This window comes from Gallinula chloropus (assembly GCF_964237585.1).
Source record: "Gallinula chloropus genome assembly, chromosome: 3".
NCBI lineage: Eukaryota > Metazoa > Chordata > Aves > Gruiformes > Rallidae > Gallinula > Gallinula chloropus.
The window spans coordinates 5,613,541-5,622,683 of NC_140087.1; positions in this window are offsets into that span (position 1 = coordinate 5,613,541).

Consider the following 9,143-nt stretch of genomic DNA (forward strand, 5'->3'; position numbering starts at 1 on the left):
ATGTGTTATAGTTGTCCTATTCTAATTGGCTCTTAACTAAAAGTTGCATTTACATATTCTACCCATCTTGCAGCCTGGGAATCATGTCTTCTTCTCAGTCCCAGGAACACTGAATCCTTATCACACCTCCTACTCCCACATCTTGTGACCATGCTGTATGATAAACAAAAATACACCAACCAATTGTTGACCCTTCTGTTCTCACCAAGACGGCGTGGGGCCTGGTCTTACTAAGCTACACAGGCAACTGCTTGGACAACTGCTCCATAGGCTCATGGCCTTGCTTCTCAAGCCATTCTGCAACAACACATGGAACTGAGTTAACACAAGTCCTACTTTCTGGCCCAGCATTGACTCATTCAAAGCTCAGGCAGCCCCCGTGGTGGTTGGCATGCCCAGAACCACCCCATGTTGTGCTGCCCAGAGCCTACCTCCCATTCTTGCTCTGGACAGAGACCCTGAGAAACCAGAGGTACCCCCATCTCCCTCCCTAAGAGAGGTCCTATTTTGCCACATATTTTCAGAAGCAGCCCAGCACGAGCTGCCACGTGGGGCTTCCCACCCCATCCACTTCTTCCTTGCTCAGGTCACTTGTGATTCTGTTCCTGTCACTGCTGAACTTTTTGTTAATTATTTAGTGATCAGAACACTTGCTCCAAAAGTGGTAAACTTGCTTGCAAGCCCTCCTGAGATTGTAGGCTTCAAATGGCATCTTTAACTTTCCAAGCCACTGCTTCAATTAGCAGGACAGAGAACAACTGAAAGTAAACAGACCCATCTTTTATTCCTATAGAGAAAGATGTGTTTCTGCAAAAGGATTTGAAAACTTCATTAACCTGATAAATAAATCAGAAAAAAAAAAGTGAGAATATTTACAGAATACTGTCAGGCTTCTGTTTGAACTATTGCTTGAGCCCTGCACTGTGTAGCTAAACTTCCCTGCTTTATTCTGGTTTCCTTGAGCATGCCCAGAATCTCCAGGAGCAAAATTTCTCCTGGGGCGGAACCTGAGCTCCCTCCTTCATGCAGAGAATGACAAGCCAGAGACTGAGAGATGGTATTGTATTACTGCTACTAGCAGTTTAATGCCACACAGAGAAACAATTCCCTCCCGGAAGAAACAAGATTCTGACTTCTGTTTACCCCGTCAAGTGCTCAAACCACAAAGGAAGAGGTGAGGTTTTCACAGTACAAGTGTCCTTTTTTCCCCACTGTTTTCATTATGTCTCATTTTCAATACAGAAGCTCCACTTTCAAGAAGATTTTATATATATATATATATATATAAAATATGTAATATTTGATACATATTTTTATATATTTGAGATACATATATATACATATATTGATGATCTGTGTGAGGAATTAATTATGTTGCTAATACAATATTCATATCCCAAGAATTTGCCAATGTAGTTTTGCAATCCTGTGAAAATATTGATCTTCTCCCATTTTGTATTTTTGGGGTATATTTTAAAAATATATGTAAAAAGAGAGGTGTGAAACAGTAAACTGGGAAAAGTTAACTGTCAATCCCTCTGTTCACACAGAAAGCCAGGCACATTTTCCAAGCAGTAAGCAAGAACTTGTAAGAAGGAACTATATTTCTTTGTGTACAGAATTATCAGAAGTTCATTGTCTCCATTCAATGAAAAATAATAATAATACTATTTCAAAAATGAAATTTGAGGAAAACCTGATCAGCATAGTATATTTTCTTTATTAACATTTCACTAACTGCAAGGTACAAGGTAGAAAAACAGAGACTTTCACCACACACTCGGTGAGAAAGCTGCTTTTACATTTTACAAAACTTAGAATCCAAACCCCTGGTAACTTGTTTTTGTGAACATCTTTTCCAAAAATAATGGGCTCAGTATTCATAACGTGGTGTTGAAGCAAGTATATTTATTTCTGGCAGTTTCAGACGGGCACAGCACAAGCTGATACCATCTACTCCTTTCACCATCCATTGCACGTTAGTTTATGGAAATTGTGAGTGATTACTGTGTTTCAGATGAAACTTCTTTAGTCACTGTTTATAGTCGTCTGAGTAAATTCCTTTTCTGAAACCTGGAACAGCAGTCACAGGTACCAAGCCAGTTAAACTGATAAACCCAGAAGAAACTGCTGAAGATATTTACTGATAAAGAAAGATCATGCTGATTAGCCAAATGAGCCAGAAAATAAGTGCTAATCTTAGGTACAGGAAAGGGAAACACACACTATAAACTGCAAGTAAGATGCTAAAACTGAAGTAAAGTCTCCTTGGATTACTTCATGAAAGTGCTACATAAAGCACAGATCATTTTATGAATTCACACAGAGTCCAGCTATACTGAAGCACCTGCACAATTTTTTTTCCTTTCCATGGCACATAAATAAATCTTCGTTACTTATTCAACTTTTGTTCCCTTCCCTCAATACCATTTGATTTCAAGTAGGAATTCTACATCAAGAACAAATCGGGTCTCTACCAGCCTTTTGAAATGGAAATGTAAAAGTCTCAGTGTGAAACTGTAAAAGTCCTTGATATGCAATCTGCTTGACCCCCAGACTGTGCCTGGAAAGTGCTGGTATATGCATGGCAAGCCCTGGTGTTACATACCATCATCAGTCAGCTCACTGCTCTCTGCTGTAACAACTCACCACGAGCTTTTAAAAAGCCTTTTGCCCTGATGGTGGATATGTTGTTATAATTGTTTTGAATATTAACCAAGTCTAGGGAAACACATGAAAGGCAATAGTATGAACTTAAAAAAAAAATGTGTGAGTCTTCTTTCAGGTCCCTTGCAAACTCCCTGCTGCAGGGCTGCTAGGCAAAAGCCTATTGCTGCTTTTACTCTCTACACTGCCCTGAGGAAGGTCTATTCCCATACACCTATGGTTGGTGTCCAGTGTTTTCAACACAGGGGTGAAAACAAAAGCAATGAAAGAACGAACCAAAAAATACAGCAAGATTGCTTGCTTATTCTTGAACACACTAAAAGCATTCAGGAAAGGGTGATAGCAGTAAGCTTTGCAGATCAAGCCAGCAATGACAGAATCTTTACACTGCAGCGTGAATCGATGTGGCCACACGGACCATCACCACAAAACCAACCCATGCAAATTCCTGCTCTGGCGTAGAAAGATGCTTTTCCTTACACAGACTCCACAGGCTGAGGCACCAAGCAGCTTCATGCTATCAAGCCCAGCATGCTCATGTGCAGTCACAGCAGGAAGAAATTAAGGGACTTCTCAGATAATTAGGTGCCTCCAGACATGGCAATTGCTGACTTGGAACTTCCAGGCTATTACAGCAGTACAGAAAGACCTAAAACATAATTCAGCACCAGAAACACTGGGTGTCTTTAAGCCAAAATCTTTATCTTAATTCTAAATGTTATGCTGAAATGTAATCTTTCTTTATGTCACTGTTAATTACCGGTTTTACCACAAGCTCACTTTTCTATGCAGCTCTGCAAACCAAGGTTGCAGATAGATATTTGACACAATTTTCAGATCGTGCCAAGAAGAATTAACTACTACTGGGCAAAATGCCTGACAGATTGTTTAACATCCCAATCCTAACCAGGGTTTGTTTAACATCCCAATCCTAACCAGGGTTTGGAGTTTTGGTGGCTAGAAAAAAGTGTCATCTGCAAACTCAGCCAATTAATCTGGAAGATACTGAAGGGCAGAACGTATGAATCTCCACAGTAGTCCTTACCCAGACTGGCACCACATCTAAATGTAAAATAAATTCTATACTCTGCAAAAAGACCCCAAAACATAAGAGCACAATAAAATGTGCCCCCCCCCCCCCCAAAAAAAAAACCCTCTTTTCGTTTAAATTTTTTTTATTTGTGGCTATGTTATGATTATAGTTATCTTAAAGAGTTCTGAGAATAATTTTGGTTTAATTCGAGGTAAAAGTTTACCCAGGAAAGCTGTGAGCCGGGGGCGCGCAGGAGGACCACGTTTCGGCCAGGTCCCACTAGGGGGGGGTGTGAGACAAAGGAGACCTTCGGGCACCGCGCTGCTGGGAGGAGGCTTGCGAAGCCCGGGGGGACGGGGAGGAGGACGGGCAGGTTTAGTGGGGGAGAAAGGAAAACTGCGAGTGAAAGAAGGGCGCAGAGAGGTGGGGGCGGCGCCTCCGTTGTGGCTGCAACAGGGGGATCCCCTGTCTGCGACCCCCACTCGCCACCAGAAGGATGCTCCGTTCCGTTGATTCCTTTTACCTCCATCAGCATGTGCACAAGTACACACACACACACACACACACACACACACACACACACACACACACACACACACACACACACACACACACACACACACACACACAGAAATGCTTTTCATAACATCCATTAAAAAACCAAACCAACCCAAATTTAACCATTTTTGCGGACCTATACCCCACCCCTTAAAACAACCTGCAAGAAATAGCTGTAAATGCTAAAAAAATGTCACTTGGGCATCAAGACTTTTGGTTCATTATGGCCATTCTTCTCTTATTCCAGGGATGAACAGCAGAGAATTCCAAACCAGTGAGTTTTGAAGGGACTGCACCTGAAACATGCTATTTCAAAGTCTTCTATGTCACAGTCTATGATATATACTTGCTATCCACATTTTTCAGGCTACGTCGAACTGATCAACAATTTGAGTTTGGTTTTACTTCTCCAGTGAAATCCAGGAGAAGCGGCAGGACTGTTTGCTTTGCCACCTAATCTGCTGGGAACATCTACACTATCAGTCAGCTTTCACCAAAGGCAAGTACACCTCAGAAGGTTGGTCTTTATTTTCCCTCTTGTTCCAGGAATTCTGCATTGCATACGAAATACAAAATGTACATAGCTCAGTGATTTGACTAGGACCCCAGGGTTTCCAGGCTCTATTAGTGCAAGTAATTAATTGTCATTAATTGTCTTCCAGGCTCTTTATTATCATTCATATCGCTCTGTTAAAGTACTCTGACTCTTCTGGGAGCAATACATTGTATCCTTTTGTCAATAAACCTGCCATACAGACATTTTTCATTAAAGGTGTCATTCAGCTTTACATGAAATGAGTGATCACTTATAATTGAATTGGTCAGCTGCTGGGAAATATGATAGACAAAGCCATTGTCTTAACAGCAATTTCTATTTCAGAGAATGTAGATAAAACTCCAACGTTTCCGTCTGGAGATTAACCTGCAGTTAACCTGGGTTCTTGGAACACCTGAGGTCTAATTACCTATAGATGGGCTGAAATTCCTTTACAATAAGTTAATATAAGAGTAATCAGTTAATAATGATACCTAAAGACATGCTGCCCCTTGATGTCACTTCCAGACAACCCACTGTAGGTATTTGGGGCATTAAAAAAATATTGAAATATTGCCATGTGAAGTAAATAACTGTAGGTTACTTGGAATCGCTGGCAGATGGAAGTAGTGGGAATTTAAACCCTTTCTTATTACTATTTATAATATAATCAAATCATAGGCAGCTCTCCACTTGTGCTGTGGATAAAAGTTAGTGGTAAGGGAAACAAATTAGCAAGAATTGGGAATATTTCCGCTTCCATCTGTCTTAAGTTGTAGCAATCATTCAAAGTTGATTGCAAAGGCCATAGTGAAAGGTATATCTAATTAATTTAGACATTTTTCATCATTAGATGATATTTCCAGGCACTGTTTAATAATTACAAACATATTCATTGTCCAAAATTATCCATTTAGATGTTTACATTAATGTGTATCATGAATGCCTTGGGAATGCTCCTGATAATCATCATTCCAACCCTTGTTTCCAACAGGAGTTATTTGTAGGCTACAGTTTGTGCTACTATTTTTTTCTGCTGCTTGACTGATTTAATCTTAAATCCACAAGGGACATTCCAGACGATTAGGTGTACTCCTCTTGTTCACTCCTAATAAAAAGACATGTACAAACCCACATTGATTTGATTCTAATATTTGATTTTCAGAAAAAAAAAACCCTGATAAGGCTTAGTCTATATGACTGTCCTCAAGAAAGGGTAGAAAGAGGTGGGTGTGTTGTGGCAAAGTCTGGAGTTATTTGGCTCAATACAAAGTTACAAGGATTACAAAACATAATAGGTACTGAATTCAGGAGGTGAAAATGATCTAGTGTCCTCTCTAGACCTTAAGCTTTTATGACTCTATTGATGATAATGACGTGGGTAGGAACTTTAATTAAAACCCACACTTTTACAGAATTTATCCTGCTGAAGGTTTTTGTATTTATGACCAATCTGATGCTAGCTGTCTCTGAATGACATACAGACAAATCAAGGCATAAGGCAGAACAAAATAATTTACAATCCATGCCGGTAATACCAATTGAAATGAAGGTTTATTGCAAAGTTTGGGATTTTCCTGTTTGCCCAATTACTTGGTTTTCTGCAGGGTAGGTGAGAAAATACAAGAATTGAAAACAGAAGTTAGAGTACTAAAGATGCTGACAAGCAAAAGAAAATCTTTTCCAAGTATTAGGGAACCAAAACTAAAAATTCAATGCTTTTGTTCTCAGTTTTTGTATGGCCTGAGTTACTTCTAACTAACTGGGACAATGGCCCTTGAAAGAAGGCAATTTTGAAATGGTAAAACCATAGATGAGAGGGCCTAATGAAAGCCATTTCCAGCTCTAAATCTTCTGATTTTGTATTTCAACAATCGAGGTCTTCTCCTTCATTGTAGCGGGGAAAACTGAAATACAGTTGTAGCAAAATCAGAGATGTCTGCTTCTTGTGTCCTCTTTGAAGGCTGTGGAGATAAATCTCCATGAAGGGAACAGCATAAGGAGACATTGCCAAAGACATGAATGATTTTTAAACATCAAATCAAAGAAGATGAAACAGTCTGTAAAAGAAATGTATCACATACAGATGAAAAACTCTTATTGAAACCTGTGCACTGCATGATGGATGTGCACAAACTTATTCAAAGCCCACTTTGCTGGGGCAATTTATAGTAAACTATTATCTTTTTTTAAAAAATGCTGTGATATTTTAGAATTTCCAGTGGCTGGAAAGACCTGTCAACACTGAATTGCACTTAATAGTGGTGCATCCTACAGGACTGTGAGAGATTTTCGTGGAAGAAAAATGCACTTAGGTCTGTATGAAATATTAACAATAGAAAAGAGACAGTCACACTGTTAATGCTTCAATATGGTTTATACTTCTGTAATTGTAGTATGATCCTGTCGATGCAACCAGATTGAGGTATTTGTTTCATCACACTGACTTAGATTTTTAGTCTTCCTTTTCATTTTCTTTTGTGTTTGTCTTTTTACTTTGCTCTCTGTTTGGTTTCATAATGACCAATATTCCCTGCTAAGTATGAAGAATTTTGCTGGATTAACATAGTTTTCAAAATCCAAACAACTTGGACTTTGAATCATGGCTCAGGGTGGAGCAGCAGATAAACGCAGGAAATGGGAATTATCTCAGCTGGAAGGACTTACTTTGAAAGATAATTCCTAAAAGCATTTTGTTAATTTAGGATTTAAGTGGTTGGATACAATCAGTAAGAAGTGCAGCTCCATTATGAATGTTGTGCAAAGTCATGGAGTGCCCATAAGCAGTGCCACGCCAGTGATTTCCTGCTCCTTTGGTTGCCTCCTTTCCCCAGCTTTTGGAAACTATTCTCTTTTTGTCAAGCAGGCTTATATTTTTATGTACCACCTCTGGCAACATGTGGAAGGAAGATAAAGTTATGAAAGTAGTCGGAGTAAGTGACAGATTCATGTTTTTTCCAGCATAAAATTTCCATGGGACTACTGTATCTGTGACAGATAGCTGCCTTAAAACTCACAACGAGAAAAATCAGAATAACTGTTATCTGGCAAACAGGTGCAAACTTGTATCTGGAGGTTAAAAGACAACAGGAAAATCATTTGGGGATTGTGATAACTAAACAGGGAAGTAGGGACCCTATCAGTCTCAATGCCTTTTCCCAAAGCTGAAGGTTCAGTTATCCCTAATCTGATTTCTCCTGTAGATTAGCCCTTCCCATGCATCAAATTGTTACCCAATTATTGCTTCCAAGGCTGTGCTTTTGCACAAATGAGTGCACTAATGATCAACAGGTTTGCAAAATGACCAACAGGTCTGTATCTTATTCCTGTATCTTTGTACCAATAGTTTAAAATGAAAACTTTTTCACTTTCCAAGAACAGCTGGAAGTAAAATTCCATTTTTGAAGAGACACGGATTTTCCTAGCAGTGATTCTAGGGGCTGGTTGCCTTACTCCCAAGTATTCCTTCAGTTGTATATACAAGTAGAGGCATATGAATTCCTCTTGGATGGTTTTCCAAATAGCCATCACTGTCTGTTGCTTAGCATTCTTCCCTCCAAAGCATAACTTGCCAGAAGGTAAGACTACTGAATTGTCTTTCTACCTTGGATTGAGGCACGAGAAAACAGCTGGCTGAGACATGTGTTTCATTTTTGAGTTTAATTACTAAAATTCTCAGGATTACTATATAGTTGAATTTGCTGAATTATTAAATAGTGCTATGGGATAATGCAGTTGTTCATGGTCTGCCCATTTACAAAACGTGATGGTGTTTTTTATCAACATTTTTAATAGAAATTCATACAGAGACCCAACTAGCCAGCTATTAATCTGAACAATTTCTGTCACACTGCAGCAAGAATATTGATGGCTATGTATTTGTCAGAATGCAGGACAAAATAATATGAAACCATTTAAATAAAATGCAGCTTCCCCTTCAGCAGGATTTTAGTTGAAGTTTACTTCCATTATTTATTTGAATCATTTAATAATCCGTTGCACTCCAATTAAAAAGACAGATTGGACTGAACCCCTATTTGGAAGAATGGGGCATATTACTTTCTCCTTCTGTCAAAAACCTGTTTAATTAGCATTGAAATTCGCAGCACCTACCTTTCCACCTAAATTACTGTAGCCAGCTCCAATGCAATATGTTTCTGTACTGGTAAAATGTTCAAGATAATGAGGAAGCAAGTTGTGCCTGAGTTCAGATTTTTCAGATTCTCCTACATACCTACCTGAGTGCACTCACAAAGAAAATCTTTACTGCTGTCAAAGAAGCAGATCACAGACGTGGCAATACTTTCAGATTTGCTATGAGGCAATGAAGCTATTTGATAATTAAGGTAA